The sequence below is a fragment of the Lissotriton helveticus genome, chromosome 8, assembly GCF_964261635.1.
Source record: "Lissotriton helveticus chromosome 8, aLisHel1.1, whole genome shotgun sequence".
Taxonomy (NCBI): domain Eukaryota; kingdom Metazoa; phylum Chordata; class Amphibia; order Caudata; family Salamandridae; genus Lissotriton; species Lissotriton helveticus.
Genome location: NC_136069.1, coordinates 31694795 through 31717741, shown reverse-complemented (window position 1 = coordinate 31717741; position 22947 = coordinate 31694795). Strand labels below are relative to the sequence as shown.

The following is a 22947-nucleotide window of genomic DNA, read 5'->3' as shown; positions in this document are numbered from 1 at the left end:
GGTGACTACATTTGGTGTACATACCAAACCAAGTCAGCAAGCTAATTGCCAAAAACTGGCATATCATCAAGAGCATACTATCGAAGTACCCATGTTCGCTTACAAACGTGGCAAGAATGTGAAAGACCACTTAATCCGGTCCTCCTTGGAAAACCCACTTCAAACAACGAGCTCATTGCAATCCGTATGGGGCCTACCAGAAGTCAAGGTGCATTTTAAATGAGGCAACTGTGTATCAACATGCAAATGTTAAACACACACTTGAATTTGTTTGCAAATTGCAACACAAGTAATGTTGTGTACTGCATTACATGCCCCTGCGGCTTGCCTTCCATTGGACAAACTCAGCAACCCATAAAAGCAAGAATAGGGCAACACCGCAGTTGCATTAAGCATTCAGTAGTGAATGCACCTCTGGTTAGCCATAGACAAAGCCTCTATTCCAGATAGAGGAGGAGACCTCAGACGTATTCTATAACAACTAGAATGCCGTTGGATAGAAGGAACTAACTCCATAGCTCAAAGGTTGAACTCCGCAGAAGATTGGCGCAGTTTCATTACCACACTCAGTAATTGACAACACAATGATGTACATGTTATGTAATGTGTAATGTAATTTAAGACCCATGAATATGCCTAGGAATGTATGTATTTACGAGGTATTTACCCAGCATGAAGTACCTGGCTGACCTCAATAAAATCTGTGATGATGGTATTCACATAATGCGGCAGCAAACGCATTGAAACACAGAATAAATTCTCTCCTTTTTACCAGTTGACACACCACTAATACATTCAATTAAGATTGCCCTTTAAATGTTTTTCCACTTTTCAGGCACACCCCCCATTCCGCTAGGTAACCAGCATCGGTCTGTTTACTATTTCCTTTGACGATCACAGAGCGATCGTTCCCATCGGCATTTGTTTTTTCCCAAATCACGTCTGCCTGCATTTTCATTGCGTCTTTGGCGGGAAGAAAGCCCCGATATACACGTAGCCCAACAGAGGCTCTTTGTCACTGAACCTAGCAGAAAGACTATCGCTGTTCTGCTGATTAGCGGTCTGGGTGCAGACATGTACCTACTTACGATCGTGTGAGGTAAGAGACCCCAGCCAATATCGGCTTGCCAATGATGCCCACAGCGTCCATGACACGCCCAGCACTCTTCTGACATTGTGCTCCCTTCTGTCTTATGCCCTCAATCTAGGACCCAAGCTACATAATTACTGAAAATGAGCATCCGCCCCTCGCTCTACTAGGAACGATTGTGTTCCAGTTTACAACAAAGCCTGTATCTAGCGCGTAACAAACCCATCTGAGTAATGTCTATTTTTCCATTTCTAAGCTTCCAACAGCTGCCTTTGAACTGCAATCTAGATAAAGTACTACCACTCTTTATCCAAAGCGTACACGCCGAGACTGTATATTCTGATAACCCCTCATATAGGAATTTTCCTGGAACGCTCTTTGTTTATTTGCCAGCCTACTTCTACCCTGACATGGGGTAATTCCACCTCCTCATTGTGCGACCCCAGCGAAGACATGTAAGCCTATTTTCGGTCTTAATTTGACAATAATATGCTTCATTTTTTCACACATATAGCGCCCGGCCAGGTCCCGTGTGAGGTACTTTTTCTTCACTACACTCACGGTGGCACAACTCTTACACTAGGCTGCGCAGACCCACCTTCAGGTATTGCAATAATATGCGTACACCTTCCCCTTGCCAAGCCCTGCTGACACACCGCAGTTCCTGACTGACAATATCCTTCCCCTTGTTTCAGGTGTCCCTAAACACCCCGAGGTCCCGAAAAGACCGCACAGGGTCGAAACGTCGTAGACAGTTTGAAAAGCGAACCATTAAAAAAAAAAAACAGCGCGTATCATTATACAAAGCGCAGTTCACACAATGTATCCTTTCTAATGGTCGTTTTTATGTTATAAAGGAAACCTTGTACATATGTCACCAATATGTCACTACAACTTTAGGTTCCATTGTTTCACTGGGACACCATTCACTATTGCTTAATTCTTATTTCAATACTCTGTGTGTATTGTTCTGCAATAAAAAAGCTTTATAAATAATTGTTTATGAAATACAAATCCTATGTGTGTTCGGCTTGCTCTCTTTTTGACATCTTATTAACCCTTTTCATTGCCATTGCGCATTTGTATACTTCTATCAAGTTGCCATTAGTCCATAGGAGCCATTGTTTTTTGTTGACATAGTGTGCTCTGGCACACATCTGGGGCTAGGGGAAATATGAGGTGATCTTTGGATGCCTGTGCATTTTATGAATAAATGTTTTAGTATCGACGGACTCTGGTGACTTGGAGCTCATTCTAGGAGTACACTATGGGGGAGGAGCTATTTCACTTTCATTACAACTTGTGACACAAAAGGTAAACACTAACCACACTACCCTGAGTGCATTAACCCACTTATCAGTACATAAGATTGTAAACTGTGAACACTTTATACACAGATCTCTGCATGACTAGAATGGTCACCATGCATGCAAGAGTGGAGGTCTCAGACCAGGGTACGAAAATCCAAATTTATATAAATAAGAAAGCAAATGCATTAGACCTCTTTAAGAATGGCTTGTAATAACCTCTAGGACGTTTTATTACCATAATGATGAAGGTAGACACAAATGTGGACACACTATTCAACAATACAAAGGAAAACCAGGAGCCAACACTGAAGGTTACAATGCAAGCATTAGAGATGTGCTCAATATAGCACCCAGACTGTAGAGGAGTCAGAGCTGCAGCATAAAGTCACCAGAGACAACCACAGAGAAAAATTCTCCAAAAGTGCCTTAAAAAATGAGAAAACAAATCTGTTGATGCTACAGGCAGCCATGAGAGAAGAAGGTGGAACGATGACTATGAATACATCGAACTGGAAGAGTCAGATGCAGAACTCCAGTAATAGTGAGCAAGTAACTTACTAGTAATAGTATGTATCTGGATTCTAGCGAAGAATTTGTACATGACATATAGAAATCACTGGATTGTGAAGGACCATGTGAACCTGGAATACAAAAAGTAATTATATTTCAACCTTATCCAGTGCACATTTAGAGTCATTTAAATCAATGGTAATAAGGAGGGTAGTTATAGCAGGTTGATATTTGTTTTTATCAGCAAAGACAGGTGCCATGGGGGGTAGGGGGGTGAAGCCGCTCACATGACTATGGAAGTTATACACTCATTGCAAAGCTTTTTATACCCCCATACTCACAACAGAAAAACGTTCCATATCTCATAAAAACTGCAGTTGTAAGTAACCAGATACAATTGTAAAAAGGTGCTCTGCACTCTTCAGACTGTGCTAGCAACAACCAGAAAAATTGTGCCTAAGGGCAGGGTGAGACCATTGTGATGGTAGTGAAGAAAACAACTTACTTACTTGTAACTTTGGTTCTCCAGTATTGGTAAATTTCATAGATTCCCATTGTTTGTATCATTCCCCGTCGTTGAGATGGGAGTCCCCGGTAAATAAGAAATACCATAGAAATAGGTACAAAAAAAGAATAAGGCCTAGGCCTCATCTCATTTTGTAGCATATCCACCTCTTTTTGTAAAAGAGACCAAAGTGAACAGCCAATCAGAACAGCCTCACCCTATAGAACCTTCCTGAGAGAGCCTCAGATTTTCTACCGTACGCTGTGCAAGGGAGTCTCCACTGAGCCCTGCTCAGTTTTTTTCTTCAACAACTACTTTTTTCATCTCAACTCTTCACAAGATTTCATTATGTCAGACAAGGAAAAATAGGCTCTTTTTAAGGCTTGTGCCACCTGCTCCAAGAAGAGACTTTATGTGGAGGACAAACATAAAGACTGTATTTATTGTTTGTATCCGGACCATAAAGCTTCTGACTGCAAGATCTGTCGGACCTTTTCAACTAAGATCTTGCTGGACCGTGAGGGGCGTCTGCTCACTTGGCTTCAAAAATTAAAGTCACAAAAAGATCCTGTTTCAAGTGACAGTAATGATGCTTCATCTGCGAATCCATCCAGGAGATCACAGAAAAGGGGTAGGTCTTCACCTTCTACTTCTTCAGACCCCCTTCCAAAGCCTTTCAAAAGACCTCTGATAGGTCTGACAGGCTTAGACCCATCAAATCTCCTCACTGAAATGTGTAAAGGAGAGGGGAGGACTTCCTGTTGATGTGACACCTGTGATATAACGGAAAAATAAATAAAAGTCAATAAACGGTTCTTGGGAAATGACCACCTAGAGCAGACAGCAACTTATGGATACCTGTGAGTACTTTTTAATGATTGGGATACTTTTAAACAGCATAGGGAGGATTTGAAGAGAGAATAGGTCTCTTTGACCAAGGCATTTCGTATTTTGCAAAGAACCTTACATGGCCCAAGCTATGCACCACTATTGAAAGTCATTGCAGCAACGCTCCTTCCGACTGTTACATACGGTAGTGAAGTACTTCGGAACAGAGTTGCAATTCTCTTAAATCTCATATTTTCAAAAGTCTTTAGATCACTGTTCCACCTTTCTTTGAAAGCATCGTGAGCCCAGTTAAGATTGGGGTTTGGGCTTAAACTGGACACCCTTGGTCTTAATGATTCAGTGCCATGGGTGTCGCTGGCACGCTAACTATGATTCTTATCTTATCTGATTTGGTGCACACCTCACCGGTCTGAACACAGCCTATTGAGTCCATCCAACATAGGACCCCCATTCCCGCATGATAGGTTGGCAGAGCTTATCAACTTATATCATCTGGCACCTGGCAATATACTATCAGACTTGGCATTTACTCTTATGGCCCAATGAGCCCCCTACTAATGCCACAGCCTTTACCAGCTGGGGAACTTGACATTCACTCTATACCTACATGGGATATACACTATCCAGACGGGTCTACTCAGCCCTCGCAGACCACTAGGATGCTATCTCTACACTCTGCATCCCCGCTTAACCCCACCAACTGCATAGACCTGGCACACAATACTGAGGATGTTCCCATGGTTGAGCTTCTTCACAGCTCAATACTATCTGTCGGCCAATGACTAACTATCTGCTAAGATTCCCTTTGATTGAGCCAGGTCTAATTTTCTAATTTCCTTTTTTATGTCTCGTTGTGGTCTTGATTTCCGACCACCACTATATATTACTAACACCAATCACCTTAATTTATGTGGTCTATTTTAGTTCGATACTCGCCCGGGCACCACCACCAACATGGCCGCCACTATCCGCGGCTGGTTACTGAAACCAGGTCGGGGGAGCTCGCTTCTCAGTGTAAGTTTATGACGCATGCGCAGTCGCGCATGCTTGCGGCCCCGCCCACCAGGAGCTTGGCGAGGCGGAAGCGGGATCATTACAAATACTGCGAGTTGACGTAATGGAGGCCACCAGTCGGTCTGATGCCCTGACCAGGCTCGTGGGGGTAGGTTGTGACGGCTGTGACCGCGCATCTTTCCGGTAAGTGCCTTACGAGTTGAATTCGTGCCCATCCTCCGCCTGATAATGTACCGGGCTGGGGGCGCAGGTTGTTCGGGTTTTAGAGCTCTTGCTCGCTGAGTGTTGGCGATGACTGATTCCCAGAGTGGAGGGTTTGAGTCTGGGTAGCTGCACGATACCGGTTGCCATGCATACACGGGGCACCGTTTTGGCCTAACTCCACCTCCGCCAGTTTTCCGGTTTTTATATATTCAAATCAGGGAATGGGGGAGTAAGAAGGTCTGATCCATTCAGCTTCCTATTAATCAGTCAAAATCAAATGGGAATGGATCACCTGTACCTGCTGCCAGGGTCCACTATGTTCTGTCCATCAGTACTTAAAGAGGTACTAAAAAACCCTCATTCACGCAGGCAGACCATGTGGCGGTTTATCTTGGTTGTGTATCCAAAATTCAAAGAGAGAGGGACGTGGAGCCTCTGGAAAAGGTCCTGTACCGTGGCTCCAAAGAACAATGCCAAATATGAGAGGAGGTAGTAGTTCCTAGGGAAGGAAGAATAAATAAAGTGCAGCCTCGTATGCTTGCTTGGGGGATGTCTCCGAAAAGGAATGAGAATGTGAGTGGGGAGAATGATCCTCCTGTGTTTGTTGTGCCCTCACACACCCTTGCGAGTGTGAAGCGTAATCATTGGGCACTGCTCCGCGTGGGGGTGGCGCTGCAGTCCCTTACGGGCCCTCATAGAAGGCACTTTGGTGGAGATCTTTTAGGAGGTGCCGCAGTTGTGCATGTGGGTGTGTGGGAACAAGGTTATGAAAGTGAGGGTAGATAAAATAACCAGTTGTGACCCAAACGTATTCATTGGAGGGTACAAATAGTTATGCTAAAATCAAAACAAGGGTGGAGATGCTGGTTCTGCTAGTAGAGTGGGGATGGAAACAAATGGGTTCCCACTTCTCTCAACCCGTGTGTGAAAGTACTATTGTGTCTAGTGGTGCAGGGTCGACATGTTTCGCGCTATCTAGTGGTGTCTAGTGGATCCTTAAGCGCTTCCTCAGGACCATGAAAAAGCAAGAGAAGGGAGAAAATAGGGAAAGAGACACCCTATAATCCTCCCACTCCTTCAATGAGGAAGTGCTGCTATTTAAAGGACAAACGGTTTATTCGTATGTGTCTATTACAAACCCTTTTCCTGGTATGAATTAGGCAGCTTCGGCGGGAGGTAGACTCAAAGGGGAGCCGAGTACGTGCTCGCCGCTGCTATCCGAGCGACCTACCAGCCTGGCCTGTCCACCTGGGTCCCTGCAAGCAGAGCCTGCTCAAGTTGTGCAGCACCGCGAAACAGCAGGTATTACGTTGACAGCGGCCCAGTTGAAGCCCGAATCGAGACTTCTATAAGGTATAATTGTCCTCTACTTCAGAGTATTCACTCTGATCGATTGAATTGGACAAGACTCAATTCTCACTTTGTTCATAGGTCCTAAAAAAAGCCCAACGACCCTTTGAGGGTGCATAGGGGGCTGAAACATGTCGACCATCCACGAGAGTGCTGCGGACTCATAATCAGTCCGTCGCTGCACAAACTTTAATTTTTATACAGTCCTCCCATACACCAGATGGAATAAAACTGTTATTTTTAGGTAGTATGAGGATCACGTTTTAAAGGAGCACAACACCGGACTTGAACACTTCTCACTCACCATCGATTTCTTATCACTACTGTGAAAACCAGCGGGTCCCTTCAGGTGGAGGAAGCATACAAAAGAGAGACCCGATGATGATGCTGTCACGCATCTAACAAAGGCGGAGAACCAAGATAAACCACCACATGGTCTGCCAGCATGAAAGAGGGTTTTTAAGTACTTCTTAAGTACTGACAGACAGCACATAGTTTACCCTGGTAGCAGGTACAAGTGATCCATTCCCATTTGATTTTGGCACGTTATAAATATAGCAAGGCAAATATGCAGTTTAGAGACACATAAGGGACTGTAGGATCTTGAAACAGCCACAAAGGGCTTGTCTTTTATATATGGAATAGCCGCTCATATTTTATAAATAGTATGTGTTTTATACAAATTGTCTTTTTTTTAACCCTGCGCAAAGGAATATATGATGAGTTTAATGGATGGTGAGTTTATATTTTCTTGTTTAAAGGCAATATTTGGAATTATTTTATGATGAGAACGTTTTATTGAATGTAATGTGTATGCTATGGTTTTAAATAGCAAGTATAAATAAACGTACTTAATCGCCGGGCAGAGAGATTGGTCACAAGACTGAACTGTCTGAGATGCTCCATTCAGAGAGGAGACCTTACGCATACCATGTGGACCTGTGAAAACGTGGTTACCTTATGGGGAAGAGTGCTCTTGTGCAAAGAGAGGGTGATGGGCTGGCAGCTCTTTTGAGATCCTAAGTTGGTCCTACGGCACGTTACAAGCGACACAGACAGCAAAAGATTCTATGGTTGAGCCTGGTGGTGGCCAAGAGTGATATTGCCTGGTAAGGAAAGATGCCGAAAGCCCTTTGCTGGAGGAAGGGGCCAGACCGCTGCATGAATCTTTAATATCCTATCTATGGAGCTAGACGGTGTCTACACCAACATGATAAAATATGGTTGGTTTGGTGACTGCAGAGTGGTATCCTACTTGAGCCCTGTTGTAGGCCTTCCTGGACCATGTATAGTGAAATAATGGCCTATAGAACTGGTAGACTTCTATAATGGCCGAGGGGGTGAGGTCTTGGAATATACAGAATGCGTGTAGAGTGGATTGTTTCACATGACAGAGCTGATCATCATTTGAAGACATAGTTTAGTACAATATGACCGATTATTTAACCAATGTTTTATCTGCCCCAATTGTTATTGAGTTAATAACAAAGTCCACAAATCATTGGTACAGATTTTAATTTAGAGGAGGAGGTGAAAGGATGTGTTTTACAGCGAGGAGTAAAACAAAATAAAACCAGATCAAGTTTGAGTGTACCATATCGAGAAACAATTATTGAAGGATTGAGGGCAGCAAAGACAGTGTCTAATTAAATATTACGTTTCCCTGATAAATGTAATAGTTGGGCTTCTGTGTAAGAATGTAAGGATATAAAAAGTCTACAATATAAGTGTTTAGGTTTCTTTTGGAGCACCATTTTATCGAACGCTCCCTGTAACATGTATGGACATGTTCCATAATCACTTGTATCAACAAGAAAGTAAGGGAAAGAAGAGAGACGCTCCTATACCCCTATCTTAATCATACATAAACAACAAAGGAGCGTCACAAAGGTGACTTATTGGACAAAACCAAGTAAGTTTGTCAGCAAGTGTGCTATTATAGAAAGACCCTTGTAGGATTCTATAAAAGGCCCTCACTCACCACTAGTTGGTGACATGCTTCATCATTGGGCCCCACCGGGAGTGGCCGAATGCCACCCCAGTGTGCTACAACGCCAGAAGACTGCGGAGCTGGTTCGTGAAAGTGAAGTGATAATTTTAAAATGTCACAATTAGGTCAAAAAAAGTATTTTATTAGTTTGCCAATTGGACAGTATAAAAACAGTGGAGGGTAAAGGACCAAAATTACAAGTCCAGATTTACCCCTAAGTGTAGTGCTTTAGGTCAACATGTTTCAGCGTATGTGATGTAGTTTAATCAGGCATTCGTCAGGACCAGATGTGAGTGATAAGAATAGTGTCTGAACCCTAGCGGTATGAGCGCGCTAAGGCCCACCCTGACCAAGGGTTCCTAGTGTTAAAAAATCCAAAAAAGTATATGGTTTCAAAGATTCCAAAGTTTTGGAGTGGAACCTAGTTTATTCCAATTGATAAACACAAGACAAAAACATATGACAGACATAACATAAATAGGAATAAAAAGAGAAAGATATCGTAATTAGAAATCGCGTTCATTGTCATCTGTAGACACACACACTTGCTTGGGGTGTTACCATCGTGACTGCTTATCCATCTATAGAGTACGAGTGAGATTATAGTGAACTCGTGCTCATAAAAGGTAACAACGAACTTCCGGAGACACAGGGACACATGTACCTCATGTCTCATATCGTGCTAGCAATAAAACACGGACGAAACAAAGGGTGAGAAACAGCCCATAGATATAGGTCATACGAGTGGTATAGTACAGACTATCTAGTTCGTGGTGCATACTAGGGCTGTTGAGAAATACTCATACTCCGACTGAATCGATTTGTAAAGCATTCCCAAACACTCGAAACACGCTCTTACATTAGGCGCTACAATTCTGAGCGCCATGGGTCACGGGGGTGGGGGGGAGGGTGGATAGCGAAATGGCACACCCTATAAAAACAAAGAGGAAAAGGAAAGCTGGTCATGAAAGCGTTAAGGCTAAAAGTGGTGTACTTATCTTGCTTCCATAGTACTCACGCCTCCTTGGCTAGGCACCCGTTATTGCACCTGCATACCCCTACGCCGGACCCCGAAGACTGAGGAGGCCCGTAGATGAGGTCTATAAATAGTAAAAGGAAATGAAAATGTGCCGCCGTACGTGTCGACTGGCACTTCCTGGTTTCTATGGTAGCAAGTTCTGATTGGTTCTAACGGCGTTTACGTGGTTGCCGTTAGACCAATAGATAGAAAGCATTCAAGAAACTAAGGAAGAAGTTATCATAGTAACTGTTACACGGGCTCACGTTGAGCCCAAGAGATAGGAAACTCTACCGGAACCAGTGTCGATCATGTGGTGGCTGCTGAACCAATAGGTGGCAACCAAATAGAGAGCTGAAGAGAAAGTTGTTATGGACGTTGTTATGGCAACTATTTCGCAGGCTCGTATAGAGCCCGAGTAATAAGGAACTCTGTCAGTACTCAAAAAATTGTTGGATGGAAAAAGAAACCGGGTAAGGCACAGAGTGACAGTATTCTTACCCCTCGTGTACCCAGAGGGGAAGAAAACGCCTTAGTAAGAACAGAGAATGGCATATTAAAATACAGTCACACTTTCATAATGAAACAAGGAGAGCGAAATCCTTTTGAAATGTTCAATAATCAACAAATTTTTTATTTTATGGCAACACTCGCAAAGGCTATTCACCTAAAAGGGCACTGGGTCACTTTTGTATCTCAGGATGTTAACAATGGGAAAACTGAGAATGAGTTCACATTCCAGATGAAGGACTACGACAACATCAGAGACATCATAGGCGCAACCAATAAAGAAACCAGTAATGTTGTTAACTATGATGACCTCAGCTTTACGCAAGATAGGGCAACGTCTTCCACTGTGCCTAGGCGAGTCCCCCTTCTGTTTCAGAAATTCTACAACCCATCCAGCATATTATGAACAAGGGTTCTGCATATAGTGGATACAGCCCCCCCATCCCAATCACCCCCAGCGCTTTACCTTCCATAGTCCGTAATCGCTCCTGTAATCTGTAGGTATGTTGCCTAGAGTACTTTTCCCAACTGTATATATTTATACATCTGTAGTCTAGTTAATTCTTAATCTGTTTGTAACCAAGGCAACGTTCTCATTTTATCGCCTTCAATCAAATCTTTCCGTTTATTGATCCAGATATTGTCCCAGGATAGTCACGTTTTAGTACGCCTCCTACCGAAAGTGGTGTCTGTTGTTCTTTTGCGCTTCTGCTCCAAACAGCAGGTCGCCCCTTCCCACACGACCTAGTGTTGCTTGCGTGACTGGGAGTAGATTCGACCTAACAAACAAATAGTGCAGAAATTAACAAGTTATTTGCCTTCTCCGTTAGCTCTCCCACGCCGCCGTTGTCCGCCAGTTCCAATTCCCCTCCATACTGTGTGACGTCACTGGAGCCATAAAGCATGCCGTGGCATGCTGACATCAGTTCTCATTCTTTTTTTGTTGCCCCTTTCAGACTAACAGAAGATACTAACTTACTAAGATAGGCGTGATTCGCAAAAGTATCAATTGAATATTGATGCTACATGTATTATTCATAATGTAATTAGAAACTATGTATAAAAGATGCTTTTGTAAACAGCTGTAAGTAGGAATGAGAAGGCGTCTTGGTAGCTATGGGGAGGAGGGTGGATTGGGGAGTAAAAGAATTACTAAAGGTAGGTAACTTGTTCTTCTGATGGATACATCTACCTGCAGATTCCACACCTTTTGAATAGAATTTCTAAGCAGTGACACACTTGGAGGTGTGAGCAAGGCTGAGTAAACCAAACAGTCCCGTAGAACTGAGCGAGTTAAGTAACTATCCCTTCTTACTTCTGAATCCAAGCAGTAGTGTTTTGAAAGCTTGTGAAGGGAGAACAAAGACATATATCTGCTGGAGGAACACCTCAAACTAGGGCAGACTAGGTGATGTAGCTCTAGCAGAAAGAGCATGAACACCTTTAGGTGGCTCCCTTTGAGCCATGGAGAAGCAGATTTTGATACACAGGTTGATCCACCTTGAGAGTGTTGGTTTGTGAATCACTTTTCCTTTCACTTTCCCTATGTATCCTATGAAAAGTTGATCATTGAGTCTGAATTCTTTGGTTCTATCAATAAAGAAGCCGACTGCACGTTTCGGGTTAAGTCCCCGCAGTCTTCCTTCATCCTTCATAGAAGGAGGAGGAGGATAGAAGATGGGAAGTGTAATGGATCGACATAAGTGGAATGGAGTAACCACTTTAGGGAGGAAGGCAGTTCTGGTCCGTAATACCAGTTTGTCTGGAAAGAAGGTAGTAGAGAGTGGTTTTACAGTCAGCACTTGTAGTTCCATGACATGCCCTGCTGATGTGATGGCATACAAAAATAACTGTTTTGAAGGATAACAACCTTAAGGGACAACTGTGAAGGGGTTCAATTGGAGAAAACATTAAGAAAGTAAGAAGGGGGGGAGGAGCCACGCTAGCAACCAAGATGGCCGCGTGGGCTCCCGGCTCCGCCGACCTCCGACTCCCGCCGGAATATCCTGTCATTTATCCTGTTCTTGCGCCCAGCCACCGTGTGTATGAACCTGCCGTGAGATTAATGGTGCTATCCCGAGATTTCTACCTGTTGGCTGCCGAAGATATGCAGAGTGGAAGTTTGCAACCTAGATCTGCCCAGAAGCCAGGGTCTCGAGTACTGGCCCATCCGGGTTTCAGTTCAACAACATCGCTGTGGTAGTGTGATTGGTTCCGGTATACCGGAGTGGGGAATTTTTTTTTTCGATTTCTCGGATTGAGGTGGATGACGTTTGGCAGCCTTGGTGAAAGTCGGAGGAGGGGTGACAGCCCAATGGTGGCAGCTGTGGGCGGGGGTCCTTCCCGGTGACCCGGTAAAGGTCCCGCTGGTGTTCGCTGGGTCGGGGTCTCCGCCTGCGGTGGCGGACCTAGGGTATCATCGGACCAACTGATAAGTCTCCCTCTGCAGTCGACCGTTCCCGACTCGCCCGTCCCCCTCTGAGAGATCGACTCGATGGGGGAAGCAATCATGACTATCACCGATCAAAGAGTAGTGGAACGGACCGGAAGTGACCCGTCGCTACGGACTGTGTTGGCAGCCATTGAGTCAATTCATGTGTACTTTGAAGGCCGCATTCAGACGATGGTGGCGCGCTTGTCTGAGATGGTACGAATTGGACCGGACCGTACTGCACTAAAAGAAACGGTGACGACCGAGACACCCAAGATGGCCACTCTGATGGAGGAAGTAGACCCCGTACTGTGTGAGGTATCGGAACCTTTGACCAGTGTTTCGGACGATGAGAACAAACTTGATGCCACCAATGGATTGTTAAGCCTACGATCGTTGCCGACTATGGAAGGACTAATTGATGTTCCCACTCCAGAGACTTTTGATGAGAACTGTTATCGGAATGAAACTGCGTCACTCCCCTATACATCGCAGCCGCTAAGATGGCGGACGACTCAATGCTGGGAGTTCATACCGGGGAAGGGAGTCTCTGGACCTGACGGTGTTCACAGCACTTTCGTTCTTCTGCTTTGTCCTGCATTGAGTTCTATTACAGTTTCTTTGTACTCGGACTGTTCTGTGGCAGAGGTGGCTTTCCGGAGGGGACTCATGTGTCTGATTGGAAGGGGCAAGGATGAGTTTGAAAGACTGGGTTTGACTTACGTATGATGGACACGGGATTTGTTAAACTTATGCTTTAGGAAGGCTGGGCGGTGATTGAAGTTTCCCCTGTAGAGACATATATTTGTTGTCCGATAGATTTCTTGACTTCAATCTGGGGATTCATGGTTCTTGGGGGGTGCGGGGGGACCGGGAGCCCGTACGAATATGCCCTCCTCCACTTCTCTTCTCTACTTCGGTAGAGTTCTTCTTTTAGAACTTAGTTAGTTGGGGCGACAGGCACGCTGCTACTGGGGGTTAGGCGATGGCCGTTTGCAGGGGTGCAGGGTGGGGGGATGGGTTTATTGTTTTCATTTTGTTATCGCCCATATAATTTTTCTTTTTTAAATTTTTTCTTAGTCTTTCCTTTACTCGTGATATTGTCGAAATATCCGGACTCTAATCCTTAACTTCTAGTGTCAGGTTGCCATGATTCTCCTGTTGTTTTGATTTATGGGTGAGAGGGTTTTGAGGATCCGCTTCTAAACTGTTTAGCGATTATACTGATGTCAATTCTAATTTTGTGCTTAATAGTACGGACCTCTCGAAGAATTCTTTATTGCTCTACCTCTATCCTGTTTTTGTACCAATTCACCCAGTTATCATTGGATGTGTATATGGCACCGGATATGTCTGTTTATTCTTTTGCTTTAAAACAATAAAAATAATTATTAAAAAAAAGAAAGTAAGAAGGGAGGTGGAGCTTAGCTAGACTGCAAGAAGGGCCCTCTCTAGAGAGGCTCTGTCAGCCGAACTTACAATCCAGCAGGCAACCGACATACAGGGGGCTGGCCACCAACCCGGAAAGCCATCATACAGACTGCAACCCGCCAGGCCATGCTGGCGAACTTTGGCTACCTCTGGAGCCCGCGGCACCGAGCAGTGTGTGGTGTCCTACTGACATCAGGGTGAGGCCTACCTCACTCTGTGAGACCGTGCGCTTTGGTCGGTCCCAGAGTGGACTGCCGCGCTCCCCATGAAGGGTGAAGCCAGGAGACAGGTTGTGGCTGCTGCTTGCTATTTCCTCTGGGCTGTGTTCCCCCTGAAGAACACGCTTTAGTATGCGAACGGGCTGTAGCAAGGGCCCGTGGCTACCCTGCTCATTGCGTGGCTCAGAATGCACTCGCAAACCTGCACGTTTGGGGCGGGAAGAGACTCCTCATTGTGCCCCGTGCACATTGCGGCCCCCACTACTACATTGGCGGCTGCCGGCTGATGCCTGGGCTGCCCGGGCTGGTACCAGGCTGCATCAGTTGTTGGTGAGAATGGGGCTAGCTCCAGCATTTGTGGTGCATACCTCAAGCCTGGGCCTGAGACTGGCGGCACCTGGGCTACCCACAGGTGGTAAGAGGGGCAGTGCGGGCCGCTGCCGGCACCACCGGTGCAGCGCTGCATGCTTTGCAGCAGGGCCTTCTGTGGCGGCCTCGCGTGACATACTGGCTGCGGGCACCTGGCCTTGGGGCATCCCACCAGGACCTCGCTATCCCCATTTGCAGGGACAAAAAGATACGTTCTTCTGCAGCACTCTCTCAATTTTTCCCCCCAAACTAATATTTTGTTGTAGTTTGACTAATTTCTTGGGCCCGTCAAGTGGTATCTACAAACCCTGGGTACCTTTAGAATCCTTAGGATGTTAGAAGTAAAGGACACAAATTTGGTGTGAATACCTATTGTGGACAAAAAGGTACGGGGTCTAAGCACTAACTACCCCAAATAGCCAAAAATCGAAACCAAGGAGCTGCTGTTGGAGGGAGGAAAACCACACAGACAAGAGTTCGACCTCAAAATACAGACAAACGACACCGACGGGAGCCGGCACCTAACCTGGAAATGCTGTGGTCCCACCATGGTTCTTGGGAGGACCTTGACTGACCAGGTGCGTGACAGCGGTAGTTCAGGGAAGGTACAGGTCATGAAGAGTGCGGGCATAGAGGCTGACACAGAGACCATGAGTGACACAATGGGGATGAGCGGGCGGGGGAACCATGACAATGGTGCATAGAATACTGCTTACAGGGTGAGCCCTAAAATCTTCTGGGTTTATTTTCTTTTAGAAGCAAGTCTTGATGGCCTAACTAAGGGCCTTATAATTGTGAGGCGGGTTCAGGCAAAGAGAGTGTGAAGGGATGAGAGCACAACAGAAGAAGAATAAAACAGACAGGGGAAATAAAAAAAAAGAAATGCACCTGTACATAGAAAGTAGAACATAGCTGGATACGATAGAGCTGGGAAGAACAGCCGTAGATGAGAATTTGAGAGGAACTGGTTATCCAAACATGTTGAGATTTTTTTATTTTATCTGGTTAAAAAGAAACTCACGTTTTCCTTTAATCAGAGGAAACTGCAGGTCGAGCCATTCAGTCTCTGGAGCTAAGGAGGAGTCTGCAAGGCCTGAGCCTAAGAACAATAGGAGAAATGGTTCTGTGAGCCTTTGGTAGACTTTTTGAAGAATGTGAGCTTATATGATAAATGGAGATCAAAAAAACATTTAGATTCCCAGGGAGGCTTGTAGGTGGCCTCTGTTTCAGAACTAAACCAAACCCATATGCCACACCCTCTGTTTGCCCCCAAGAGCCTCTGTTCCATGTACAGTCTGCGTGTTTTTAAAGTGTGATTGAATATGTTTAAGGGTGTCTTTGTTTGTGTGTGTGTACATCTCTCTGTATTTGCAGTTGGCACAGTATGCCCAGCAAAAGGACCCTTGCTCACTTTGCCACTGGATTCATGTTAGCCTGGCTGGTGAAGGGTGTTACCCCAAAACCGGTCCCATGATGATTGTTTCCGGTCCAGGAAACACCTGGCTTGGGCTGAACGGTTCCCATGAGGAACAGAGACAAGACTGATTTGCATATGGTTGGGTCTGAAATGGGGTGGTGAAACGAGCTAAAGAACAATGATGGATTCAACCTAAATCTAATAGTGACTGGGGGTGAGTGTCTGAAAGGTTTCAGAGCTCAGTCCATCATCTCCGTGTGTTTGCTATGTCTTTGCACCTGGCCTAGTCTGTCTGGCTCTGTATTTATCTCAGACCTCTGAGGTTTAAGACAAGAGCAGTCTAGGCTTTGGTCTGGAGGGCAGTATTGGTGTTTGATATTTTTGATGTAGGGGTGTTTGTGCCTGTTGTTGTTTGCACAGCACGCCTCCAGCAGTTTGTTTGCCTCCGCCGTCTCCAGTCCCCGATGCTTGTTACATTTTAGTTGCACCTAGCACAATATTTGATCTATGGAGTCTGAGGAAACTAGGCAAACCTAACATCTTGGTTGGAGTGAAATGCAAAATGGTCAGCTATAAGTGTTTTGTGTATTATTTTCTTTCTCTCTGCAGTAGAAAAGCATGTGACCACCTACACATACAGGCGATAGGCCACAGACAAGGCAGTACAGAAAAAGCAGCTTTACTCCTACATGTCACTGTAGCCCTGAGTCATATCGCAGACCAGTGGTAGCTGGTGAAATTTGAAAATAGCAGGATAGAAAAAAAATCAAGGTGAAATGCAGTAAGGAAAAAAAATATATAACCCCAAAAAGAAGGTTTGACTGGGAGATTTCTGCCACAAAAAGTACTATTGTGAGACCATATATCTACACCCAGTCAGTATAAGAAATAAGTAAGCACTACATGCACAATTTAGCTCATCGATAACAACAATTTCACAAAGAGCTGCATTAATTTCATTAGAACATTAAACCAGTCGCACCTTCACTGGGGGGAGAGGGGGCTGTTTAATTACACTACTTTAGAACAACTGCATTATATCAATCTAGTCACTGATAGTGTGACTGGCATCAGTTAGTGTAAAAAATGCTCCTTGGTGTGTTTTCCTAAGACGCCTGAAGCATTTACTGGAAGTTTCTGATGGCCACGAAGGCTGCATCACAACAAAAAGGGGGCAGTCTGCCATCTGTTAAACATTGAAGAGGGACTGCTGCAAGACAAATGTTTCTCACCGCCCGCATGGCATAGGGTCTGACTGCCTCATTCCAAAGCCCCTAGAGACTGAATTTCATCAGCCTTAGTGGGGTCACTGCTGCAGCACCTCTCTCTTGACAATCAAGAAAGTAAACAAGCATTTGCAATGCAATAGGTCTCGCATTATGAAAGTTTGAGCTATTGGTCTTGTAAATGACAATTTTTTTATTTATGTGTTGGTTTTGAAAATAGCTAAATGAATAGCTTTGTCATTTACAATGCCAATAGTTATAACTTTCGCAAATGTGGCACCTATAGCATTTGTAATGCAACATGTTTTGTATTTACGTGACTTAGATGTATTGATATTACAAATAACAACGGCTTTTAATTTTTTTTAATAATTAATACTTAAATAATAGTGATTGTAATTTATAATGGCAATAGCTTAAACTTTTGTAAATAACTTTTGTGAAGATTATGTTCAGTGTATTTTATTGTGATGAAAATCCAAGAAGAGAAGTGAAATAATAACATCTTTTTGTGACATTTGTAATAAAGCTTTAAACATTGAGAGAACATAATTGAACCAGTTGTTGTTGAATGGTTGCACAGATTGATGCTGTGATGGCGCGAGTGATGCTGTGGTGGCAACGAGAGATGCTGTGGTGGCGCCGAGTGATGCTGTGGTGGCGCCGAGTGATGCTGAGGTGGCGCCGAGTGATGCTGTGGTGGCGCCGAGTGATGCTGTGGTGGCGCCGAGTGGTGCTGAGTGGTGCTGTGGTGGTGCTGAGTGGTGCTGTGGTGGTGGTGGTGAGTGGTGCTGTGGTGGTGCTGAGTGATAATTTGGTGTTGCTGAGTGATAATGTGGTGGTGGTGAGTGGTGCTGTGGTGGTGCTGAGTGATGCTGTGGTGATGCTGAGTGATGCTGTGGTGGTGCGGATTGATGCTGGGGTAGCGCTGAGTGATGATGTGGTGATGCAAAGGGCAGAAAGGCACAAAAACGAGTCTAACAGAGGGCAGAAGGGCAGAAATACAAGGGAAACACGAGTCTAACAGAGGGCAGAAAGGCACAACAAGGTGATAGGGAAAGTTGCACGAAGGGCGCTGGTGGTGGAAGCAGTGGATAGAGCACATGGACAAGTGTGAGAGAGGAATCAGGGTGAATGAAGCAGGTGGGTGACAGAATAACAGAGAGTGCAGGGGGAAAGACTTACAGAAGAACAAGCATTTTTTGTGTAGTTTTGTAGCCTTTGCGGTGTGCCGAGCTTTAACTTTATATGTTGAAAGCTAGAGCGCGGGGTGCCATCAATGCTATAAAAATGTATACATTTAAAGTAAAGGCAGGCGCCCGTCATGTTGAAATTTCACTAATGCTATACCTATTGCATTGCAAATACTTGTTTAATTTTGGTTACTGATCTGTGTTGGATCAGTGACTAAAAATACAACATTTGCAATGCAATAGGTGTCACATTTGTGAAAGTTAAAGCTCTTGGTTTTAAAAATGATAAAAAGCCAATGCGGTATGTGCTGTGGGTAGTCTCTGCAGCAGGACGTATGTCAGGATTTAAAAGCGCAGGCAGTGGCCAATTGGAGGAGCAGGCCTTGAGGACAGCATGCATCTTAAAGGGGCAGTGAGCTGCTGACAATAGACGCATGGATACCATAGTGAAAGTAGCCCGGCAAGGTGCGCTGTTGAAAAAAACATACAAATGTTTTAAAAGTAGATTCAGTTGAGCCGCCCAGCACAAAAGTAAGGCGCGCAGCTGGCATGTTAAATCTGAAGTACGTTGTGTCACATTGTAAATAAAAACACAATATTTAAAGTTAAAGTGCGACGTCCCGGTGAGTGCTTTTTGGTCAATATAAAGCAGCCACACAAGAGTTGCTGCTACCATAGTTTAAGTTAAAGTGAGATGTTGCGGCATGCCCTTTTTGTAAATATAACAATGTTTAATAATGTGCAATGTCCATAGCAGCTGTAGCCAAGGAGGGGGAGCGGGCGTGTGCGGTGAGCGCTTTTTTTGTAAATATGAAGCGACCAATAAAGCACAACGTCCAAGCAGCTGTACCCAATGAGAAGGAGCAAGCTTAAAGCAAAAATAAAAATGGAGAAAGTGAAATGCAAGCAAAGAGAAAAAAAAACGAATACGAGCAAAGAAAGGAAGGATGCAGGAAAGGGGGGCTTAAAAACAACCTGTAGCGACAGAGAAGAGAGGAGACGAGTTTGGCAGCAAACAGGGCGGAGGACACATGCTGGCAAATGGTGACCTGCAGAGCGCGTGAATGGGAAGAGCGGCCGTGGGAGGTGAAGTAGGAGAGTGCGATGTGCAGGCTGGGGGGGGGGGGAGGGGCGGGGAGCGGAGCCTTTGAAGAAGTAGGAGACTGCGATATGCAGGCGGGGGGACGGGGAGCGGAGCCTTTGAAGTGTGTGAGGCACTGACAGACAAATGGTGGTTTGTGACGTAGCTGGTTTGTGCACGCGCACGAAGCACATGAACTGTGGCAAATCTGCCGTTGGTTTGAGAGCTTATTTGGCCCTCAATACTCTTGTCTATTTATCACTTGCGTGATAAAATAGTCGAGACCTAAAAAAATCTGAGAGGGACAGTGGAAAAGATAGTCGCATCAGCGACAATGACTAAAAGATCGAGACACGCCAACCAATCGAGAAGCGCTTAGAGACCCCTGGGTGATAAGGCGCTATAGAAATCTAATATACAATACAATACAATACAATACAACCCAACGCGACCTGGAATCTGAGTCGGGCCCACAGAGCATCTATTCTACATTCATAGAGACGTAACTAGCGCCCTTACTCTTTTTTTCTTTCCGTATATGATATGTACCATGCATTGATGCCTGCCTTACCGGCAGCTGGGAGTTCCTTCCTGTTACGTTAACTTTGTCCAGCCACCCAGGTTCCACCCGATGGGAAGTGCCGAGCCCTTAGTGATTTCCCCTCAAGGATGATTCCTCTATTATGTCTTTCAGTTGGCCACAGGTGGCCGGATTTTGGTTGTGTGGGGTCCATCCAGGTTGGGTGGCTGTAGAGGGTGTGGATTGGGGAACTCTGGGACTAGTTATTTGGCACTCAGTTATTCAGCCCCAACACGACACTCCGAGGAACCCTTGTCTACAGACCCCCCGGCCCTCAGACAACCTTCGCCACCACCATCACCGACTTCATCGCACCCCACACCATCGCCTCACTGAACTACATACTCATGGGAGACCTGAACTTCCACCTCGACAACCCCAGTGACCTCAACTCCACCATCCTTTGTGACCTCACCAATATCGGACTTAAGTAACTCGTCACAACACCTGCCCACAGAGCAGGGGACACACTCGACCCCATCTTCCCTGCAGGAAACCGAGTTCACTTCAGCCACACAACGCAATCATCATGGACCGACCACCACTGCGTCCACTTTGCCGTCGACCCAATCTAGCCCCACACTCACCACAAAGGAATTGGAGCAAGGTTACAGACGAGCAACTCATCTACACCCTCACCCGAGACAACCACACAGGTGCATTTGACGCTAAAGCAAGAGCCAAAGGACTCCACACCTGGATCTCCAACTGTGCAGACGAGCTCGCCCGCTACGCAACCACGACAAACAGCGACCCAGGAAAGCCGCCTGGTTCACCACCGCCCTCCAAGAAGCCAGACGCACCTGCAGATGCCTGGAAAACAACTGGAGAAACACCAAGACAATCGAAAACTACAACACCTACAAGGATGCCTTGACTGACTACCACAACCAAATCAGATCCACCAAGAAGAACTTCATCCACAACAAAATCATCGCCAACTCCACCAACTCCAAAGATCTCTTCAGTGTCATCCAGGAATTCACCAACCCACGCAGAGAAGCCACAGACATCACCCCATCCCAAGAGCTCTGCAATAATCTTGGAACCTACTTCAACCTCAAGATCAAAAACTCCTATGACAACTTCATCGACCACCCACCAGACGCCACAGCCAAACCCCCGCCCCCCTGACACCAGCCAGCCCACACTCACCAACTGGACACCGGTCACGGCCGAAGACACCACCTCGACCATGAAAGGCATCCACTCGGGAGGCCCCATCGGCCCCTGCCTTTCTTACATCTACCACAGAGCCGCGGCCACCATCGCACCCGAACTACAACACACTATGAACACCACCTTCAACACAGGCATCTTCCCTGATGACTGGAAGCACGCAGAAGTCAGGCCCCTGCTACAGAAGCCCTCAACTGACCCCACCAACTTCAAGAACTACCGGCCCATCTAGCTCCTCCCCTTCGCAGCCAAAGTTGCAGAGAAAACAGTCAACAAGGAACTGACGCGATTCATCGAAGAGAACGCCATCCTCGACCTGTCCCAATCTGGATTCCGAAGCAATGACAGCACCGAGACCACCCTACTCGCCGCCACAGACGACACCCATACCCTCCTGGACCAAGGCCACTCCGCAGCTGTTATCCTACTCGACCTATCAGCGGCCTTCGACACCGTCTCCCACCGCACACTAATCGCCAGACTACTCGACGCCTGCATTCAAGGAACAGCCCTGGACTGGATCTGATCATTCCTCACCTGAAGAAGAAGCCAAAGGATCAGACTACCACCCTATATCTCTGATCCCACGAAAATCACCTGCGGAGTCCCACATGGGTCATCACTGAGCCCGACCATCTTCAACAGCTACATGGCCCCCCTCGCAGCCATTGTCTGACAACACGGCCTCAACATTGTATCCTACGCAGACGACATCCAGCTCATTCTCTCCCTCACCAAAGACCCCACCGCCGACAAACAGAAAGGAATGCAGGACGTCACAGTTTGGCTGGCCAAAAGCGGCCTAAAACTCAATGCTGAGAAGACAGAAGTCCTCATCCTTTGAACCACCTCTTCAGCATGGACAACACCTGGTGGCCGACCGCCCTCGGAAGCCCACCTACCCCATCAGACCACACCAAAATCCTCGCATTGCGCTCAACTCATCGCTCACCATGAACCGGCAGGTCAACGCTGTCACCTCCAGCTGCTTCAACACCGTCCGCATCCTCCGCAAGACCTTCAAATGGATCCCCTCCTGAGTCAAGGCAGACAGTCACCCACACACTCGTCACCAGCAGACTGGACTAAGAATGCACTCTACACCGGCATCAACAAGTCCCTACTCCTCAAACTGATGACTATACAGAACACTGCTGCTAGACTCGTCCTCGGCATCCCCCAGCACAAACACATCAGCCAACACCTATGAAGACTCCATTGGCTCCCCATGGAGAAAAGAATCACCTTCAAGATCCTCACTCACGCCTACAAATGCCTACACAACACTGGACCTAAATACCTCAATGACAGAATCAACTGCCACATACCCAAAAGAAACCTCCGATCTTCCAACCTCTCATTGGCCGAAGCCCAGCGCATCCACAGAGCCAGAGCAGGCGGAAGATCCTTCTCTCACATTGCAGCCAAGACCTGGAACGAGCTACCAGCAGACATCAAAGGCGCCCCCTCTC

The 22947-nt window shown here is 45.9% G+C and overlaps 1 protein-coding gene across 1 annotated transcript in view; it reads right to left on the bottom strand.

Moving 5' to 3' along the window:
* Nucleotides 1-22947, bottom strand: part of LOC144772273 (uncharacterized) — a 73726-nt gene that overhangs the window by 40813 nt on the left and 9966 nt on the right. The window contains exons 2-3 of the mRNA XM_078656505.1: nucleotides 15821-15898; nucleotides 2959-3041 (exon numbers count right to left, since the gene is read on the bottom strand). The gene's annotated coding sequence lies outside the window, so the exon portion shown is untranslated. The remainder of the gene's footprint in view (nucleotides 1-2958; nucleotides 3042-15820; nucleotides 15899-22947) is intronic.